The following is a 23,042-nucleotide window of genomic DNA, read 5'->3' as shown; positions in this document are numbered from 1 at the left end:
TTGCTGGGCCATGGAGAGAGATGAGTCTAAGATGATGCTGAGGTAGCGTGTGTGGGTGGAGGGTGTTGGGGGTGGTCCTAGGGAGGTGAGCCACCAGGAGTCATCCCATACTGTCTTGTTGGGCCAAAAATGATGATTTCTGTTTTGTTGGAGTTGAGTTTGACGTGGCTTGCTGTCATCCATTTGGTGATGTCGAGGAGTCCGGCGTGGATGTTTGTTTTGCAGTGGAAGGGTTCATGGTGAGGGAGATGACGAGCTGGATGTCGTCTGCGTACAAGAGGATGGTGATTCCGCGGGGGCGGAGGATGTTGGTGAGCGGGGCCATTTAAATGTTGAAGAGGGTGGGGCTGAGGGAGGATCCTTGGGGGACCACGCAGATGATCTTGGTTGCTGGGAACTGGAAGGGAGGGAAGCGGACTTTCTGGGGACTGGAAGGGAGGGAAGCAGACTTTCTGGGTTCTTTCGACAAGGAAAGAGGTGAGCCAGTCCAGGGCCTTGTGCCGGATTAATGCGTCGTAAAGGCGTGAGCTGAGGATTTGGTGGCATACAGTGTCGAAGGCTGCGGAGAGGTTCAGGCAGAAGCTTTTCCTTTCCCCCTGTGCCTGTTTTCAAAGGATTCCTGCTCCACGATCACGGGCGGGGCCCGCGATCGTGGAGCAGGAATCCCCACTAGGCACCAGGGATTTACTTTTAGTATTATTTTAGGCAGTGACCCCTTGGGCAAGGGTCGCTCCCCTTGGGAGGCAGTAATAAATCCTGTTTCGGCTCCCCCTGGGGGCAGATCAGCCGTTTATTCGGCCGATCGCCCCCCCCGGGGGGGGGGGGGGGTCGAAATCCACTAGACAACCAGGGATGTTTTTTTATTGAAGTATTTGGGCAGAGACCACTTAGGCAAGGGTCGCTGCCCTGGGGGCAATATTTTTTAAATGTTTCGGCCCCCCCTGGGGCTAGATCTGCCATGTTTTTGGCCGATTTCATCCCCTGGGGGGTCAAAACCCGCTAGGCCCCAGGGATTGTGTGGGGTGTGTGTGTCTTTTTATATGTTTGGGGGCACCCCGTGGGCAAGGGTCACCCCTCAAAGGGGGGAAATTAATATTGGCCATTTCTGCCCCCCCAAAGGGGGGCACATTGCTGATGGCTATTTCTGCTCCCCTTGGGGGCAGATCAGGCTATTTTTTTTAGGCCTATCTGCCCCCAAGGGGGCAGAAGCCACCAAGACGTGAGGGATTTTTTTTTGTGTTACCCTTAGTTTTTTTGTGCTGGGAGCTCCCCCTTCCGCCCACTTTGTGTGTGTGTGTTTTGTGTGGGGGGGGTGGCCCCTTTGGAAAGCGTCACCCCCCCAAACAGGGTACAGAGCTGTTGGCTATTTCTGCTCCTCTGGGGGGCAGATCGGCCTATTTCTTTTAGGCCCATCTGCCCCCAAGGGGGGCAGAATCCACTTAGGCACCAGGGATCTTGTGTGTGTGTGTGTTTGGTGGGGGGGGCAGCCCCTTTGGCAAGGGTCACTCCCCAAAGGTGGGCACAGTACTGATGGCCATTTCTGCTCCCATTGGGGGCAAATCTGCCTATTTTTTTATGCCCATCTGCCCCCCAAGGGGGCAGAAGCCACTTAGGCACCAGGGACAATTTCTTGGTGGCGGGGTATTTGTCAACTTGCGAAGTATTTGTATTTGTGATTATAACAGTTTATTTCTTCTTTTTTGCTAGTTCAAAGCTTTTGCTTCCTTTGCTGTGGATCCTTGCGGTTTTGACAGTAGTTGTCCTGCGGTTTGCATAGTTACATGTTTTAGGTAAGTAAAAGCATTTTACTCCAAAGGAGTATTGTTGACATGCATGAATGACAGGTTTGTAGGTGGTGTACTAAAAGCAGGATTGTGTGTGAAATTGTCCTTAGATCTGAGCACAATGATATTTGTGTTGTCATATGTCTAATTTGCTTTTTGCTTTTTGCTTTTTAGTGGGATATTATTGGTGATTGCTGTGTCTGTGAAGAGTAGTTGCTGGTGAGTAGCTTTTAAGGAAAGTGAATGGTATAGGTTTTTAGTGCATAACTCTTTGTGATAAAGCTACACTTTGTTTATTACTTATTTTAGTGCTGGTTGTTGTTGTCAATCCATTTGTTGTTAGAAAGGATCATGGCTAGCCGCAGAGTGACTGCTCAGCAGGTTGTTGGCATGTTTTTTGAGTCATCTTCTGACCATGATTATAAGACTGACTCTGCATCTGAGGCAGAGGAGGAAGTGAGAGATTCTGGCAGTGAGTTTTCTGTCTGAGAGGATACTTCTGATGAGGAAGCCACTCTCAGTGCAGATGAAGGGCCTGTTTTAGAGGAGGACATTGATGTGCCAAGAGTGCAGCAGCCTGGGGCTGAAGGGTTTCCCATTAGAAGACCTGACACCTTAATTGCCCCAAACATGGATCAGCCACAGTTACCTGCATTTACTGGTCTCCCAGGGTGTAGAGTCAATACAGAAAACTTTTTGCCTGTCAATTTCTTTCACTTGTTTATGGACGATGTATTTTTGGAAGAGATTGTGGAGCAGACTAATTTGTATGCGGAGCAATATTTGAGGGACAATGCTGCCAGACTTAGGCCTCAGTCTAGAGCTACTCAGTGGGTTCCACATATCTGGAAGAGATGAAAACGTTTTTAGGCTTGACTTTTTTGATGGGGTTGATAAGGAAGCTGTCACTGGCTTCTTAAAGGTCTACTAGTCCCTTGATGGCAACAACTATATTTCCTGCAACTATGACTCGTAATCGTTATTTGCTTCTTCTTCGTATGCTGCATTTTGTAGACAATGCTTTAGCCTTGCCACAAGATTTTGTAGACAATGCTTTAGCCTTGCCACGAGATCACCCTGATTGTGACCGTCTTTTTAAGATTAGGCCTGTCCTTGATCATTTTGTAGATCGTATTTCAGAGGTCAATGTACCAGGCAAAGAGATAAGTGTGGATGAGTCTTTGGTCCTTTTCAAGGGGCGTTTAGTTTTGAAGCAGTACATTCCTAGTAAGAGGGCACGGTATGGAATTAAATTGCACATGCTGTCAGAAAGTAGTACAGGATACGTGTATAATTTCCAGGTCTACACTGGTAGGGATTCCTGTATTGACCCTCCTGGTTGTCTGCCCACTTTTGGAGTTACCAAGAAAATTGTGTGGGAACTTGGTAGATGACTATTTAACAAAGGACACCATTTGTACGTAGATAATTTCTACACTGCAGTGCAGTTGTTTAAGGAGTTGTTTAGAGTGGACACTGTTGCCTGTGGCACAATCCGTTCTAACCGGAAAGGCTATCCAAGGGAGCTTGTCTGTAAAAAACCTGAGAGGGGACAGTGCAGTGCCTTGCGGAATAATGAGCTGCTAGCTCTGAAATTTTCAGACAGGAGGGATGTGTACATGCTGTCTACCATCCATGATGAGAGTACTTCCCCTGTGACTGTTTGGGGTCGGGTTGCCGAAGTACGCAAACCTGCGTGCATTTTGGACTACAGTAGGCACATGTGTGGTATTGATAGAGTAGATCAGAGGTTGGAACCTTACACTGCTCTTCGTAAGTCTTACGTGTGGCATAAAAAGTTGGCCCTACATTTGGCAACTTTTAATGCTTTTATTGTGTTCAAGGGTTGTTCACCTGAGTCAAGGATGAAATTTGTTAAATTTTAGGAGTCAGTGACAGAAAGCCTTACTGTGGTGGAACAGGCAAGAGTTCCTAGAGTAGCAGTGGTGGAGGATGTGGCTAGATTGAAAGATCACCACTTTCCAGATCACATTCCTCCCACTCCCAAAAAAGACTTGCCCACTAAGAAATGTTGAGTATGTGCCCGAAGAGGTATCCGGAAGCAGAGTCGGATATACTGTCCTGATTGCCCTTCAAAGCCTGGGCTGTGTGTGGCCAGCTGTTTCAGGAGTTACCGCACAAAAATATTTGGGGGGAAATACTGTGAGCGTAAACTGCCTATTTTATGTTTTCATATGTTTCATGGTTGGCATTACTGTCATGTATTTAGGTAGAGCTTCTGTGTTTGTAGTTTTTTACTTATTTTATAATTAGTTAGTGGTTTATTTGTTGTTTCTAAACAAAAAAAAGTGATGGCATTGTGCGTGGGGTGGCGCTTGGCTGTGGTGTGCATGGGGTGGCGTTTGGCTGGCAGTGTGCGTGGGGTGGTGCTTGGCTGGTGGTGTGCGTGGGGTGACGCTTGGCTGGTGGTGTGCATGGGGTGGCGCCTGGCTGGTGGTGTGCTTGGGGTGGCGCTTGGCTGGCGGTGTGCTTTGGGTGGTGCTTGGCTGGCGGTGTGTGTGTGGGGTGGCGCTTGGCTGGCGGTGTGTGTGGGGTGGCGCTTGGCTGGCGGTGTGTGTGGAGTGGCACTTGGCCAGCGGTGCCAGCCAAACGTCAGTCCACACACTCCCATCAGCTAGTGTGATTGCTGTATCAGACATGTGGGCGTATGTAAGTGATGGGCCCTTGAGTGGCGCTGTCTGTTGATGCGAGTGTTGTAATGTGCTGGGCCCGTGGCTGGCGGCGTGAATGGTCTTGTGCATGTCATGTATGAAAGGTGTCTGAATGGACTATAAAACGGTTGGTGCCTTGATGCAGCTCTACAGCTCACCAGCTGTGAGTCATTGGTTCAGTTTTTTGGCCTTTCAGTTATTAACAGTGCATTTCACTTTTGTGAAATCGCTTGTTAATAAAATTTGATCTACTGAACCATCACTCCCCCTCATGCCAAATCCAACCAGTATGTGTGCTAAAAATGACAAAACCTGCTCTGCTATAATCAGGCATCGTAGCACACTTGTGACACGCTAGGTGTCTCAGGTGGGACCCCGATGATGAAGCATGCCACCAACTTGGTTGATGGATAAGGGGTCTTTTTCACATAACCAAAGAGCATTTCTTTTCATGTAATAGGCCTTAAGAAAACTGCAGAGGGCCTACTCTGGTCAACACACGAATTAGAAAACAAACGTGCAGAAGTCTATATTATACGAGAAAAGTACAGGCCTCGGTTTGAACATAATGGTGAATAAGGAACGCAGGGACAGAAAGGAGAATGAGAAGAGAAGCCAGGTGCAGGGCAAAGCAGTTACGATTCAGCTTAGCATACCACAGATAACTTAGAAGGACGCACATACACAAGGGAGAGTCTGAGCCACTTTCTGATATCAGGAAAGGAGAAGGGTAAATCATGACAGACTTGAAAGGGAGACACAGCGTTAGATGTTTGTGTTTCAAGGCTGGAAGAAAGGAGGAGACAGGACGTAAAACTTCAGAGACTAGTAGACATGTAGGGAGGACATATTGATAGAGGTCACAGGGCAGGATCGAAGGACATTGTGTATGTTAGATAATATGTACGTAATATATCTGCCATGAATGTATTTTTGTAACAAGCAGTCAGATAGCGTTAAAAGAATTATTGTTTTGTTAATTGTAAGTGTTGTGAAGGAGGTGGATTTTAAGTGCCCACCAAGTGTATAAAAATCACTGTGTGTAAGAGCTGAGTTGAGTGTGGCTTCATTTGCAGAACTGTGCTGTACTCCCGGCCGCATTTTATTTTGTTATAAATGCTCAATTATTATTAGAATTGTGTCACTTCTTTATTATTGATAAGAAATTCAACTTCGTTTTGGCGATCGGCAGCCAGGAGCCTACTACTTCCTCAAATCCCTAGACCAGCGGCTAAAGAGACATCGCCTGTAACACTTGAACAGAATACTGCGCGCATGCCAGGTGAGGATTACACCTGTCTCTTCGAGCGGACGGGCAAGGTTCCAGAGGCTGCTGTCCTAAAGGGTGAGGAGTGGTCGGGCTTCGAACTGTGATAGATAAAAGTGCATAATTCTGTGGTAATTGTAGTATGGGGAAGTAATTGCATGTGGGATTTGTGTGGGTTTGTTGAAATATAATGTTGATGTAGAAATTAAATGTGGTACCCCGGCCAGGCCGGAAGACTAGCTAGTGGGGGTTCCCTTTTGTAAAAGAAAGGAGATAATGAGCAGTAGTGGATAACTCAGGGGACAGCACCTGGAAGACACATTAGGTGTAAGACCTAGGAGGATAGCATCTAGAAGACACCGTAAGTGTATTAGCGGGACCCTAGGAGGATAGCCCCTAGAAGGCCCCTTAAGTATATTAGCAGGACCCTAGGAGGATAGCTCCTAGAAGACACCTTAGGTGTATTAGCGGGAACCTAGGAGAATAGCTCCTAGAAGACACCTTAAGTGTATTTGTGGATAACCTAGGGAATAGCCCTGGAAGACATTAGGCGTATTAGTGGATAACCTAGGAAACAGTTCCTGGATGGGACAGTTAGTGTCTGTTAGGGAGTCCGGCTAGGTCCGGAGGGTGAGAGTAGAGAGTGGATGAGACAGGTAATGTATAAAGTCAGACGAGGTGTAAAGGGGCGTCCAAGTGGTCGGTGTCAAGTGACTTTGGGCCAGATGTAGGAAAGGTTTAGTGACTCGCAAACGGTCGCTAAACCCCATCTGGTATGTAGAAATGCATTTTGCGAGTCGGAACCGACTCGCAAAATGCATTTGCGAGTCGCAAATAGGAAGGGGTGTTCCCTTCCTATTTGCGAGTCGCAGTGGTATGCAATTCCATTTGCGACCGCAAAAGCGGTCGCAAATGGACTCGCAGTTACCATACTGTGACTGGACCTAATAATAATTTTTCAGAGCAGGCAGTGGTCCAATGGACCACTACCTGCCCTGAAAAATACCGAAACAAAAGGTTTAGGTTGTTTTTCAAAGTGCAGCTCGTTTTCCTTTAAGGAAAACGGGTTGCACTTTGAAAAAAAAAACTGCTTTATTTAAAAGCAGTCACGGACATGGAGGTCTGCTGTTCCCAGCAGGCCTCCATCCCCGTGAGTGCCCTGAGTCGCTATGGGGTCGCAAATTGCGACCCACCTCATTAATATTAATGAGGTGGGTCTTTGCGACCCCATAGCGACTCGCAGAAGGTGTCTGAGACACCTTTCTGCATCCCAAATTGCGACTTGCAATTTGCGAGTCGCAGGGACTCGCAAATTGCAAGTCGCAATTTGGGAGTTTCCTACATCTGGCCCTTTATCCCGAGCACAGTCAGACTTTGTGTTGAAAAGTTGAAAAGTGTAATGATGATAATGAAAATGTGTGATATTAATAATGTGTAATGCAAATGATGAAAAGACTGTGATTTTCCATAATCATAGTGGGCACATTGTAGAAAAAAAACAAAGATTCTCGCCAGTGGTTATACAATCTGAAATCAGTAAGGAAGAGAGAGTGCGAGATCTCTGTCGTATATTTTATATCCCCGGGGGAAAACTTGAAGTGCGCGGGGAGGAGGAAAACGTCAAAATAAATAAAGCCTGAGAAATTAAAATAGAGAATATTAAAATTAGTGGAGATAAATAAAAACTCTCATGAGTGAGACTGATAATTCCCTGTGACACGAAGAAGATATCCTCGATTTAGTTTTAACATTTGAATGGGCTCACGGCCAACTCCTGTGTCCGTGTGACACTCCTTGGTTTCACATAATAACGCAGGAAGTTATTGTGTTAGAGGCTCTCCTAGATGCATTTTTCACAGATTTGTATGATTCAGGGGTTTTAAATGTAGAAAGGGACATTAGGTTTCTAAGCGCGGTCATAGAGAATGCTAACTCATAATAAGATGTGACCTGTATTATGTTAGGTAGTAACCTATTTAGTCCCCTATAAATGCACACACCTGACATTGAAATAGAAGAAGTATTATAGGCTACTGCTATAGGTAAAAAACATACATAGTAGTATAAGGGACACGAGAGTTAGGTAGAAATAAAGAGCATATAGGAGTATAGGAAGTGTATGTCCCGGGGGAGAAATCATGGATGCTCCCTTGGAACATATGATAGAAACATTTTTGTCTGACAAAGAGAAAATACAGAAATATTGTAAGTAATGGTACAGAGACACCAAAGACTATGCTCAGCCATGGCCTAAGGGAGGAACATTTGATGAGGACATAATTGAACACACATTGACTCACATTAAATCTAAATATCAGAAGAAAAAGAGAAAGAAGAGGGAGGCTATTTTGTCGTTATGGAAGGTTTTCTACGATACAAAGACAAATATAAAACTGACAATGTTAGAAAGGACAGTGACACAAATACAAGAGATAGCTACAGAAGGGGTTCCAGAGGGACCCCCACTGTACGGTCTCTATCCTATTCGGCCAGCTGCAGGATACCAGGATCCAGTGTGGGTTGAATTTGAGGAAGGTGAGACAGAGGTGAAGGAGGCAGAGAAAGTGCCTCGCTTACTCCTGACAGCTCCGCGGGCAGTGTATGAACAGAGAAGGAAGGAAGGACAAATATCTAGGGTACAGCTTACTGAAGAATGGGCAGAAAGATTGGAGAATGTTGAGCAGCAGGAGAGTGGATGTTGGAAGAAAGGGAAAAAGAAGAAAATGTAGAAAGGTTACAATATGATAGATATTTAGAAGAAAGGAGAAAGGAAACAGAAGCTGAGGCTACAGTTGAGGATTGGGGTGACGTCTCTGATACAAATGAGGGTTCAGTGGGAAGAGGCAGGGGCCTGTATAAATTTCGACCCCATCCTATACGAAGGCAATTACTAGTGCGAGACTCAGAACAGACAAAGAGGAAGTCAATCTTAAAATCAGCTAAATTAAGGATGACACCTAATGAGACAATAGAACAGGAAGAAGGAAGGTATTTTTGTTACACCTTCTTAGATGAATTGGCAGAATGGACTGAAAAAGAGGGGAGAAAACCATGGCCCAGAAAGGGGTTGTTTCAACCCTATGATTTAGCGATAGCAGAAGATTGTATACAATAAGGACAGGGTGTCCCGGGTTGGGATTATCCATACATGCAAGAGTGTCTTGCAGTTTGGGAAACGTTTGCAGAAGACAAACCGACTGAAGTGATACGCAGCAATAGGCCAGTTCCCCGCCTATCACACAATTGCCTCTCATTTTTAAAGGAGGGCAGGCACCGACATACGTGCCTTGGCCACAGATGGACAAAGAACATTTTAAAAGATAACTGCCTCCATTGTCTGAAGGTGCAGGAAAATGGATAGGGAGTTTTGAAAAACACACAGCTGGAGTGAATCTTGCTCTAGGCGATGTTAAGAGTTCTCTGGCAGGAGATGAGGTGAATACTATATTCACGAGAGCAGGACTTCCTCAGGTTACGTTGACAAATACACAATTTGATGGATCGTCCTTTAATAATGTTCGTCAACATGTTTGGGATGCACTGCGGCAGACATACCCAGACAGACCAGACATTGGAGCCCTTATGGCAGAAAGTATTAAGCCATCTGAGGACATTGCAGAGTTTATTACAAGAATGAAAGAGCGATGGATACAGGAGGTAGGATGTAATTGTGAAAACCCTGGAGGAAATGCACTGGTATTTTATAATGTGCTGAAGAAATGCCTTCCCACGGATATACAGGCAAATTTAGGTGGAGTGGTGGGAATTGAGGTTAAGCCGTGGCCAGAAATACAGGCGCACATAATACATTATTTCAAACGAAAGCAAGAGGACAAAGAGAAAGCTACTGCCAAATTAATGCAACAAAAAGTTAAGAAACTGAGCACTGAAGGAGCGCTTGTGCCGTACCATTAGTGGCTGACGCATCGCCAGTGCAAGGGCAAATACCAGCAGATCAAGGAGTAAGTGAAATGGGGAGACGACAAGGAGGTCCAGTCGGAAAACAAGGAGCAATACAGGGAAGGATTCTATTGTGGCAGGTCGAGTCATTTTGTAAGGGAGTGCAGAACTAAAAGGATTGATGAGCGTATGCAGGGAGGGGCCACTCCACAAAGACAAGTTGTGAGGCCACCGCAGATGCAGTGGAGACCACAACAATATAAGACAAGAGGGTCGCCAGCCCCCTCAAGCTCAGTGGATGGTACCTTAGGGACCACCGCAACAAAAGGTGCAGCAGAGTGCCAGTAACCCCATAAGTGGACAAGTGCAGGGGCAGGTAGGAAGAGTAGTGGTGCAAGGAGGTAATCCCTTTTACGTGCCTCCCCAAGTATCTAGTGGGGAGTAGACACCCTATTATGTACAATGACAAAGCCTACAGGTAACAGCTATGGCCCTCATTACAACCCTGGCGGCCGGTGTTAAAGTGGTGGTAATACCGCCAACAGGCCGGCAGTAAAAAAAAATTGAATCACGACCAGGGCGGAAACCGCCAACACAGATAGCCACTTTAACACTCTGACCGCCACGGCGGTCACCACCAACAGACAAGCGGAAGACAATGTACCGGCCACACTATTACAAGGCACCAATCCGCCAGCTTTTCCGGGGCGGTACCAATGCCATCAAAAGCACGGCGGAAACAGGAATTGGAAGGGAAACCACTCACCTCTCAACACACAAGGAAGAACTATGATGCCATGGAGCCCAAACTGCAGATCCTACCCATGTTGCTGTATCTATTAATACACCACGAAGTGGAAAGAAGGCGGCAGCAACAATGACGGCGAGTACTGCACCTAGCACACAGGGGAGGTGAGGAGGGAAAAGAGAGTGACATACACACGTGACACGCAACACCCACAGCAACAACACAGACATATCCAATAACATCACAGATACACCCCGCCACCCCCTGGAAGAACGCAAGGACCAAACAAAATTAGTTTAACTAGTGTAATATTTGAACAATCAGATAGACCAAGAGAACAGCAAATAATCAGTATAGACAAATATTTACAGCAAGTACACAAGTCTGTAGACTGTCCCATGAAATGTCCGTGGACCAGTGGTCCCAAAAAGCATGAACGAAGCCCACACATGACACCTGCCTCAAAACGGAGAGAACACTGCAGGGGCATCAGGTCGGAAAATAAAAACAGGCACCTCAGGGGGAAGGGGAGGAGGAGCACCTCAGCCAGATGATGGTACGATGCCACTGCTCCTCGAGGGTGCTCCATGCCCACTGCTTGGTCCTGGGGAGTCCAAAGCCGCCAGTCCAAAGCCACAGTCTCTCAAGTCTCTCAAGTGGGTGGGTTGCCCACTGCTTGGTCCTGGGGAGTTCAAAGCCATAGTCTCTCAAGTGGGTGGTTTGCCCACTGCTTGCTCCTGGGGAGTGCAAAGCCACAGTCTCTCAAGTCTCTCAAGTGGGTGGGTTGCCCACTGCTTGCTCCTGGGGAGTGCAAAGCCACAGTCTCTCAAGTCTCTCAAGTGGGTGGGTTGCCCACTGCTTGCTCCTGGGGAGTGCAACGCCACAGTCTCTCAAGTCTCTCAAGTGGGTGGTTTGCCCACTGCTTGGTCCTGGGGAGTGCAAGGCCACAGTCTCCAAGTAGATGGCTTCTCCACTGGGTTTGGAGGGGGCTTTGTTCCCAGTGTGCTTCATCCTGCCAATGAGAGGGTGAGTGGATGCCTTTCTCCACTGGTTCTGGAGGGGGCTTTGTGCCCAGAGTGCTTCATCCTGCCAAGGACTGGGTTAGTGGATGTATCTCTCCACTAGTTCTGGAAGGGGCTTTGTGCCCAGAGTGCTTCTTCCTGCCAAGGACTGGGTTAGTGGATTCCTTTCTCCACTGCTTCTGGAGGGGGCTTTGTGCCCAGTGATGGTGCAACTGGGTGTGGCAGTTGACTTCGTCTCACCTGGGTGTCTCAGCAACGCAATGTACCTGGAACAGGTAGCATGATACTCAATGGAGGCAGACCCACACTCCATCCTGCGGCAACTTAGGGTGCCAATTGCTGGTTTGTGTCAGTGCTGGAGGTGGTGTCTCAAGTGGCGTGTCCAGGGCCCAGGACGTCACCTGTATATTCTGACGGCTGCACACTGGGGATGGGGCTGATGTCCAACAGAGTGGCATCAGCTGTGCACGTGGCAGTGCTGATGGTGGTGCAGGTGGCGGTGGCTGTGGAGGAGATACTGCCAGTGCTGGCCGTGGTGCAAGTGACTGTTGCGGTTGATGAAGACACCATACCATCTCCGCCAGCCTCGGATGGCTGATCCTTGGGGAGGATGCTGCAGACTGACATTGTGGCAGTGGCGGTGCAGATGGCGGTGTAGGTGGAGGTGCAGGTGGTGGTCGGAGCGGCGGTGGTGACTGTGGTGCATGAGGCTGCCATCCCATATGATATGGTGGTCACCAGCCCTTCACCAGGAGACATCGTGCCCAGAGGTGATGTGCCCTTTGGCTTGTGGCCCTTCCCCATCTTGACAGTCGCTGCAGGGACCTTGGCACTGTCCACTCGGTGTTTGGGCAAGGTCTTGCTGGGTGGGTGGTGTGACTGTCCCCTGCTGGAATCCGGACCCTTTTTAACCTTTGCAGGTGGTGGAATAGGGTGGTCCTTCATTTCTGTCAGTGGCGCAGTGGCAGCTCTGACAGGTGCCCCTTTAGACCGTACTGGAGTAGCAGGGACCACAGCAGATGCAGATTTTGTGGCTGAGGTGCTGGGCTGGGATCTAGACATCCTGGCATTGGGGAGGGACGGGGGGAGGTGTAGGGAAGAGCTCAAAGTTAGCTAGGAAAAGTTTTTTTGACACACTGGGATGGGAAGATGGAGGGGTATGGGAGTGGAGGAAGAGGTAGTGGTTGTAAGAGGTGTACGTCTGCTGAGTTTGGGTGAAGGTGCATGGGTTGGAGGCTGTTGTGAGGTGGATGGCTGTTGAGTGGGTGTGTGCCTGCGTTTGTGTACCTTGGGAGGAGGGCTTACAGACACACTGGGAGAGGACACAGGGGACGTGTGAATGGTAGTGGGGGTGGTGATTGCACGTGAGCGGTGTGTAGTGATGGGAGTGCTGGCTGCAAATTCCTCTCGACACCCTGGATGGTATTCAGAATGGCTGACTGCCTAACAGTGAGGGATCTTAGGAGGTCAATAGCCTCCTCACTGAGGGCAGCAGGGCTGACTGGGACAGGGCCTGAGGTGCATGGGGCAAAGGAGATGCCCACCCTCCTGGGTGAGCGGTCACGGGAAACATGCTGAGGGGCTGCTGGGAGGGCGGTGCTGGTAGGGGGGGTGGTGGCTGTACCTGTTGTTGGGGTGGGCACAGAGGTGTCCGCCACCGCCAGGGAGCTTCCATCAGAGGAGGAGTTGCTGTCGCTGGTATCCCCTCCTGTCCCTGTCATGGAGCTCCCCTCGACCTCCGTCCCACGGTTGCTTTCAGACTCCATAGATTCACCCTCCAGGGCCATGTGGGATGCAGCTCCCTCCGTCGCTGGTGCCTCTGCTTCGCCGCCAGATGATGCTAATGCACACAATGACAGGGTAACAAACAAGAATGGGGGGAAAGACAGAGGACATACATGGTCAATGCCAGCAACACCACTACCGTTGGTGGACACAACACACACAGAGCAGCCCTATGCAGTAAGCCATGCACTAGCAGTTAGTAGGAAATTCACCATTTGCTGCACTCCTGGAATCCATAGGAGCCTGCCTAGTTGTATATGCCCACTAACACTATTGGGGTTGGGGTGCCTCAGAGCCTGCCCAACAAGGGACCTACCCTACCAAGATCGCCCTGGCCTAGGGGAACCCACAGCCCATATCCCCCACCCAGACACTTCGTGAAGGGTGCAGAGTCAGCTTAATGACACTGTACTCACCCCCTTGTGGCTGCTGTGATGGCCTCAAGCGCCCATCCAACTCCGGATAAGCCACTGCCAGGATCCGGAACGTCAGGGGGGTCATGGTGCGACGGGCACCCCTTCCACATTAGGAGGCCAGCCCCAGCTGGGCCTCTGCCGTCTTCTTGCTCTAGCGGCGCAGGTCCTCCCATCTCTTGCGGCAGTGGGTGCTCCATCTATGATAGACCCCCCCAGGGTCCCCACTTCCTTGGTGATGGCACGCCAAATACCCTTCTTCTGGTGGGCGCTGACCTAGAGGAAAGGTACAGAGGAAAGGGAATTACTCACCCGTCCGGACCGTCATACTCATTGCCCACCAGTTCCCACCCACCTGATGTGCATACATTCACCATCCTCACATGCAGGCCCCAGCCCCCCCATTTATCTTCCATCCACACCACTCAAAACAGGCATTTCCCATGCATCATGCTCACAGTGTACTCACCTGTTTGTCTGGAGGACCGTAGAGTAACGTGTACTGGGGGAGGACCCCATCCACCAGTTTGTCCAACTCCTCCGCGGTGAAGGCATAGGCCCTTTCCCCAGACACTCAGGCCATTGTCACTTCTAGACTCATGTCACTGCAGCACTTGCAGTGTAGGTCCTCTCCTTTTGAAGGTCAGGTATCAAGTGAGTGAACAGATAGAAAATGCCAGTCACGTCCGCAGCGGTGCGTCACCACCGGGGTACATCGTCATTGGCTCCTGGAACCCATAGGGCCCAATGATAACCAATGCTAAATTGCACCTACCGCGACGCTGCACAAGGCCAGCGCAGTTACCTCATTTCCCCTTGTCCCTCCTTACAGGTCAGGCAGCCGCCATTTCAAGGGGGCACATGGCATGGCACCTAACTGCATCACAGCACTATTTGGCAGATATACGGACAAACTACGTCACACACGGATTTACTCACATTACTGAAAACACACGTGTGCAACCTATGTGGTACACAACCCTCTGCTCACCATTCTCCTCCATAGGGCACATCCGCTGGGGCAGATGATGAGATGGCGTCATCCTCCGGTGTACAGACCCCTGGTGAACCTGTCGACAATGAAAGACAGACACATCATTATCACCTACAGACTTGATCATACCACAATCCAAGACCTGTGTGCCCAATTGGAGCCAGACCTGATGTCAGCTATCCGCCATCCCACAGAAATACCCCCTCTAGTGCAGGTCCTGTCAGTGCTCTATTTCCTGGCAAGTGGTTCCTTTCAAACTACAGTGGCCATGGCATCTGGGATGTCTCAACCAATGTTTTCTAACGTGTTGACCACAGTGTTGTCTGCCCTGCTGAAACACATGCGCAGCTACATCGTGTTTCCACAGGTGGAGGATTTGCCCACAGTGAAAGCTGACTTTTATGCCCTGGGACATATCCCCAACATCCAACATCATTTGTGCCATTGATGGTACACATGTGGCATTTGTCCCCCACCCCCCACAGAAATGAACAAGTGTATAGAAATTGAAAAAGCTACCATTCTATGAATGTGCAGATGGTGTGTTTGGCGGACCAGTACATCTCTCATGTGAATCCCAAGTATCCTGGCTCTGTGCATGACGCCTACATTTTGAGGAATAGCAGTATCCCTTATGTGATGGGCCAACTCCAGAGGCACCGGGTGTGGCTAATAGGTGAGGCCAAGGTCCCCACACAGTATGAGTAGGTGTCTGGGTATGGGGTCATCCCTAAGGGTTAGTGTGTGTCTAACAGATATCCCTGGACATTTTCAGGTGACTCTGGTTACCCCAACCTCTCATGGCTACTGACCCCAGTGAGGAATGCCAGGACAAGGGCAGAGGAACGCTACAATGAGGCACATGGGCGAACTAGACAGATTATTGAGAGGACGTTGGGCCTCCTGAAGGCCAGATTCCGATGCCTCCATCTAACAGGTGGCTCCCTATAGTACTCACGAAGCAGGTGTGCCAGATAATCGTGGCATGCTGCATGTTGCAGAACCTGGCATTGCAACGCCAGGTGCCTTTTCTGCAGGAGGATGGGCCTGATGATGGTCTTGTGGCAGCAGTGGAGCCTGTGGACAGTGAGGAAGAGGAGGCAGAGGAAGAAGATATTGACAACTGATCGAACATCATCATGCAGTACCTCCAGTGACACACAGGTAAGAGACTGTCACTGCTCCTCACATATCTGACTACTGTAGGATACTGTATAAGTCAGCCTCTTTACCTCTGTCTGTGGACACTGACAGTTCACTCTGGCTTTCCATTTTACAGATCTGGGTACCTCATTCTGCCTTCTGCTATATGTACTGCTGCCCAACAACTGTTATACATTGGTATGAGCAAATGAACATTCACATTGATATTTGTTGGTGATGTTGTAATTATACCTTTCTGAAAGAACAGACTGACTTCAGATTGGTTTGTGATTCAAGGGCGTTTATGTAGGGGCTAATGTGTATAGGGGTATGTGGAAGGGGCTGGGGTGATGGTGGAGAAAGATCCATAGTAGAGTCCAGTCTCTTGGTATCACAGGTGCATTGTCCAATGGGGCATAGGAAGGGGAGTAATGGCAGTTCAAGGTGGACAATGTGACATAGTGGGACAGAAGGATGACAATCAGGAGGGTCCTATTTCCTGGTGGGGGTCTTGGCAATGTTCTCTGTCTTCTGCCTGGATCGCAGGGACCGTTTGTGGGGTGGTTCTCCTTCTGCAGGGGGTGGGGTGCTGGTGGGCTGTTGTTCCAGTGGCGGGGCCTCCTGTTCACTAGCACTGGCGGAGGTGGAAGGCTGTTCATCGGTTTGGCTAGTGTCAGGGGCCCTTTGTTGTGCCACTGCCTCCCTCATGGTCTTGCCTATGTCAGCCAGCACCCCTGCAATGGTGACCAGGATGGTGTATATGTTGGTAAGGTCCTCCCTGATCCCCATGTATTGTCCCTTCTGCAGCCGTGGGTCTCCTGAAACTTGGCGAGTACCGTGCGCATGGTCTCCTGGGAATGGTGGGATGCTCCCATGATATTTAAGAGTGCCTCGTGGAGAGTGGGTTCCCTTGGCCTGCCCTCCCCCTGTCGCACAGCAGTCCTCCCAGCTTCCCTGTTGTCCTGTGCCTCCGTCCCCTGAACTGTGTGCCCATTGCCACTGACCCCAGGTCCCTGATCGTCCTGGGTTTGTGGGGTTGCCTGGGGTCCCTGTAGTGGTGGACACACTGCTGATTGACGTGTCTTGGGGACAGTGGCATGGGCCCGCTGGGTAGGTGCTGTGGTGGTGTTTCCTGAGGTAGGAGGTTCTGTGGTGGCTTGGGACTGTGGCAGGGGAACCAACTGTCCAGAGGTCCCTGAAGGGCCAGGCTGGTCATCTTGATCCAGGCGTGTAGAGCTGCTGTCATCACTGTGGGCCTCTTCTGTGGGGGGACTGGATATGGCTGGCACCTCCTGTCCGGTGACATTGGGTAGGGGTCCTGTTGGGGGGTAAATGCATTGTTATTTTATCTGTGTGTGCCATCTTGTGCAGTGGGAGTGTTTCCCTCTATTACTGTGCTTGCACTATCGCCTTGGCCCTTGTGTGAGTGGTGATTGTGTGCCCTGGGTGAGTCTCTCTATTGGACATGCTTTGGTGATGGGTGTCCATGCATGTCTGTGATGGGTGTCCATGCATTGTTGTTGCATGCAGGGCTTGGTTGTGGGAGTAGTGGGGCGTGAAGGTGGGGTGTGTGGGAGATGGTGGAGTGATGGGAGTGAGAGTGAGGGCGAGGGTGGGAGTATGTGATGGCATGCAGGTAGGGTGGGGGGGGATATAATAGTAAAAAGTTGACTTACCAGAGTCCAGTCTTCCTGCTACTCCTGCGAGGCCCTTAGGATGCATTATTGCCAAGACTTGCTCCTCCCATGTTGTTAGTTGTGGGGGAGGAGGTGGGACTCCACCGCCAGTCCTTTGTACGGCTACCTGGTGTCTGGACACCAGGGAACGCACCTTCCCCTGTAGGTCGTTCCACCTCTTCCTGATGTCATCCCTTGTTCTTGGATGCTGTCCCACTGCGTTGCCCCTTTCAACAATTCTCCACCATAGCTCCATCTTCTTAGCAATAGATGTCTGCTGCACCTGTGATCTGAATAGCTGTGGCTCTACCCGGATGATTTCCTCCACCATGACCCTGAGCTCCTCCTTAGAAAACCTGTGGTGTCTTTGATGTGCCATGATGTGGTGAGAGTAATGTGTGAGCTGATGGTAGATGTGTGGGGTGATGTGTTGGGGTGTGTGGTTTGTTGTGTGCGGATGGTGTATGATTGATGGTGTTGTGTGCCTCTGGATGCTGGTGTGGTCTTTGCTTTTCTCTCTCCCTGCCTCTTCAAAATTTGTCGGTGTAAGGGGTTGTGGGTAATGTGGGTGTGTGTTTTATGGTGGTGTGAGTGTGTGGGTGTGGTGTGTGTATGTGTGTCAGGTGTGTGTATTTTGAATTGTCCAATGTGGAGTAGTTTTGTAAGTGTGTGTGTATTTTGAGCGCGGGTCACAGTGGGTCGTGATACTGTGGACGTATTCCTGTTGGCGTGACGGTGTAGGTTTTGCTATCGCCAGTTTATCACTGACTTTTGGTGTGGCGGACTTGTGTGGTGTCTGTATAGTGGTAGAATTCTCAGTGTGGGTCATAATACCCATTGTGGATTTCCGCAGTGGACACGGTAGGTTGGGGGCTGTCGGCACGGCGGTCAGCGGGATTTACCGCCAGGGTTGTAATGAGGGCCTATGTGTCCAATATTATTGGTAACCCACAGATCAGAGGAGGAACCCACTGTGATGGTAGCCATGGAAGGTCGCTCCTATCAGTTTCTAATCGACAACGGGGTCACCAAATCTTGCATAAATGAAGGTACGTTACCACTCTCGTGAGATTCAATGGAAACACAAGGGTTCTCTGGGGCTGTCAGACGAGTTCCTTTTACTCATTCAATAAACATGACTGTGGGTGATACACAAATTGATGGGCCATTGTCATACTCTCCTGAGTCACCTGTCAATCTTCTGGGAAGAGATTTAGGGGGTCATTATGACCTCGGCGGTCTTTTGAAAAGCCCGCCGAGGGACCACCGTGCTGAAGACCACCAGTGGTGGCGGTTTTCCACTCGGCGTATTATGACTGTTGGCAGCTCTCCGTCCTTTATCGGACGGAGAGACGCCAACAGCCATACTGGCGGGCGGCGGGGAAGTGGAGGTTGCTCCACCTCCACCACGCCAACAGAACACCGCCCACCGAATCACGTACTGTGATTCGGCGCGGTGGTGTTCTGTTGGCGGTGTGGTGTCGGCAGAGCAGCCCCCATGGCTCCCGTCCCCTCCCGGAGGATCGACGGACCAGGTAAGTCGATCGTCCGTTAGGGGAGGGGGGTGGGGGTGTGTTGTGTGCGTGCATGGGGGTGTGCATGTGTGTATGTAGAGGGGCTGTGTGAGTGCGTGTATGATTGCAGGGGTGTTGCATGTTTGGGAATGAGTGCGTGTATGTCTGTGGGTATGTCTGTATGGATGTGTGCGTGTATGTTTGAATGTGGGTGTGCGTGTCTGACTGTGTGTGTGGATGTTGGCATGGTTGTCGGTGTGTGTGCCTGTATGTGTGTTGGTGGTGCCTGCGTGCGTGTCGTGTGTGAATGAGTGATGTGATGTTGGGGATCGGGGTGGGGAGGGGGGCCCTGCCACCTTTGGGGGGTGGCAGGGGTGGTGGGGGGTGTAGGGGAGGGAGTCGGGGTGGGGGTGGGGGGTGGGGGAGACCCCTATCAGTGCCTGGGAAGGAATTCCCTAGCACTGATAGTGCTTACCACCATCGATTTCATGGCGGTTTCAAACCGCATGAAATCCATGGCGGTCAGCCGGGTCCAAATACCGCCAGCGGTATAGTGACGGCCGCCGGGCAGGAGACCCAGGTCTCCAGCCGGGCGGTCGTCTCCGCCCTGGCAGGCGGAACGGAGAACCGGCGGATGACCATGGCGGTCATAATTCCAAAAAAAAAGACCGCCAGCCTGTTGGCAGTCTTACCGCCGCTTCTCCGCCTTCCGCCAGGGTTGTAATGACCCCCTTAATGGGTAAATTAAACATGACCATTTCATTTTTGAAAGATAGATCAATGGTGTGTTATACGCCTGGTGTTACGCCAGGTAGGATATTGTCTCTCCTTGCTTGTGAAGACTCTAGATAGCAGATCAGAGCAGTGGCAGTAGACACAGAGGCTTTTCTGCGGGGCATATATGCTCTGATAGTGCACACACTAGCGCTGCAGGGGAAAACAGTGCAGTTACCAAAAGAATTAGGTGGTCATTCTGACCTCGGCGGTAAAAGGCGCCTACCGCCGGTCAGAAATCCTCCATAATCCCGCCGCGGTCGCGGAAACCCGCCACGGTCATTCTGACCCGCAGAAGGCAAACCTCCGAAAATCCGACCGCCACAACAGACCGCCAGACCAGCGGTCGGCGGAAAAGTGGAGGTGACAAAACCTCCACCGTCACGCCAACAGAAATACGCCCATGCCATTACGACCCACGAATCCACGCGGCGGTCATTCAAACGCGGTATTCCATTGGCGGGACACACCGCCGCGGTCAGAATACACACAAACGAACAAAACTCAGCCACATTGGACGATTTGAATCCCACACACCTGATACACATACACACACCACTCCCACACACACAATACAATATAAAACACCCACCCACATCACCCACAAACCCCTACGCTAAAAAATTCCGAAAGAAGGCCAGAGCGAGACACCAGCATCCACAAACTAACAGCCACAGCCACTCAACACCATCACCCACACACTATCCACACACAAAACAACACACACCACCACACTCAACTCACTTAAATACACATACTCCACCCCACACATCATACACACCACCCCATGGCACCCCAAAGACAACCCCGCTTCACAGACGAAGAACTCAGGGTCATGGTGGAGGAAATCGTTCGGGTAGAGCCCCAGCTGTTCGGCACACAGATACAATACACCAGCATTGCCCGGAGGACGGAGCTATGGCAGAGGATTGTCGACAGGGTCAACGCAGTGGGACAGCACCCCAGAAATCGGGAAGACATCAGGAAGCGATGGAACGACCTACGGGGGAAGGTGCGTTCCATGGTATCCAGGCACAACATCGCCGTGCAGAAGACTGGCGGAGGACCCCCACCTCAACCCCCACAATTCACATCATGGGAGGAGGAAGTCTTGAACATCCTGCATCCTGACGGCCTCGCAGGAGTCGGCGGAGGAATGGATACTGGTAAGTTGAAGCTTCAATACTGCTTCCCCCCCACCTGCATGCCAAATCATACCCCAACCCTCACCCCCATCCTCGAACCCCACCCTCACCCCCACCACCATCCTCACCCCCACCACCATCCTCACCCCCACCCCCAGCACACCTATTCCCCGCCAATGTCTCACCATCACAACCCACACATCCCAAAACCTAGGCCTGCATGTGTCCACTAAGCATGGACACCCATCACCAAAGCATGCCCAATGCATATACACATCCCCCCCACAAGCCACCCTCACCAAAGCCCCCACACACGAATGCCAGCACTTGGGGACACGAGAACCCATAGATACACCCATATGCCACACATTGAAACTATAACCATACCTCTATACCCCTGCAGGACCCGACCGTCAACACACCGCGGCGGAGGGGCCAGAATTCTCCACACCCCCCACCCAAGAGGCCGTCAGCGATGACAGCAGCTCTGTCGACCTGGACACCGATGACCAGCCCGGACCATCGGGGACCTCTGGACAGTCGGTTCCCCTCACACAGGCCCAGGCCACTACAGACCCAAACCCCTCTGGGAACACCAGCACAGCTCCCACCCAGCGGACCCATGCCTCTGTCTCCAGGGCGCGTCAATCTGCGGTGTGTCTACCACTACAGGGCACCCAGGATAACCCACCACCCCAACAACAACAGGGACCTGGGGGCAGTGGTAGTGGGCACACCGGCCAGGGGGCAGAGGCCCAGGGAAACAGGGCAACTCGGAGGGCAGCTGTGCGACAGGGGGGGGAGGAGAGGCCCAGGGAACCCACTCTCCACGAGGTCCTCACCACCATCATGGGAGCATACAACCGCTCCCAGGAGACGATGGCGACGGTACTGGCCCGGTTCCAGGAGATCCAGGTACTGCAGGAGGAACACTATCGGGGGTACAGGGAGGACATCAGAGCCATCAACACCACCCTGGTTACCATGGTAGGGCTGCTGCAGGACCTCGTCAACACCAGGGCGGACACTCAACAACACCCAAGGGCCCCTGCCACTAGCCTGGACCAAGAACAGCCAACCACCTCCGCCGGCGCTAGTGGACAGGAGGCCCCCGCACAGCAGCAGCCCACCAGACCCCCACCTCCTGCAGGAGAAGAACCACCCCGCAAGAGGGCCCTGAGATCTCGCAAGAAGACAGAGTAGGATGTCAAGACCCCCGCCAGCAATGGATACCACCTGATGTCATCCCACTGTCCCACATTGTCACCCTGTCCATCCTTGAACTGCCCATGCTCCATCTCTCCACAGGCCTCTGGACAATGCGCCTGTGTGACTGTTACTCTGGACTCTGCCATGGACATTCCTTCACCATAGCCCCCACCCACTTGAAACCACCCATCCCATTTTGAGCACTTAAATAAACACCTATTTTGCACCAAAATATCTGGAGTCTGGCTGTGATTTCAATATATTGTAATTGACATGACAGTGCAAATATGTCCTTGTACATGGTGAAGTCAACAAACAGCTGCCACAAAGCTGTAGTCCATGGGGAAACGAAGCACAGGACTCGTAGTGGGGACCCCAGATCTGAAATAGGGAGGGAAAAGCCAAAACTCAGTCATCATACACTGGGGCAAATAGACAGGCAGCAGAGATGCAGGAGAGTAGTTAACATTTACTAAATTATCTTTGAAATGTTACCTGTGTCCTATTGGAAGTACTGTTCAATGATTCTGTCCCTGTTGTCTGTTTCAGCCCCGTCGTCTTCCTCCTCGTCACTCTCCTCAGGTTCCACCGCTGCCACAACACCACCGTCTCGACCATCCTCCTGCAGGAAAGGCACCTGGCGGCGCAAAGCCAGGTTGTGAAGCATGCAGCAGGCCACGATGATGTGACACACCTTCTTAGGTGAGTACATTAGGGATCCACCTGTCATATGCAGGCACCTAAACCTGGCCTTTAGGAGGCCAAAGGTGCGTTCGATCACCCTCCTAGTACGCCCATGGGCCTCATTGTACCGTTCCTCTGCCCTGGTCCGGGGATTCCTTACTGGGGTCAGTAGCCACGACAGGTTGGGGTACCCAGAGTCCCCCACTAGCCATACACGGTGTCTCTGTAGCTGTTCCATCACGTAAGGGATGCTGCTATTCCTGAGGATGTAGGCGTCATGCACTGACCCTGGGAATTTGGCATTTACATGCG

This window comes from Pleurodeles waltl, chromosome 6, assembly GCF_031143425.1.
Source record: "Pleurodeles waltl isolate 20211129_DDA chromosome 6, aPleWal1.hap1.20221129, whole genome shotgun sequence".
Lineage (NCBI taxonomy): Eukaryota > Metazoa > Chordata > Amphibia > Caudata > Salamandridae > Pleurodeles > Pleurodeles waltl.
The sequence above is the reverse complement of the archived record's forward strand: the minus strand, read 5'-3'. Positions refer to the sequence as shown.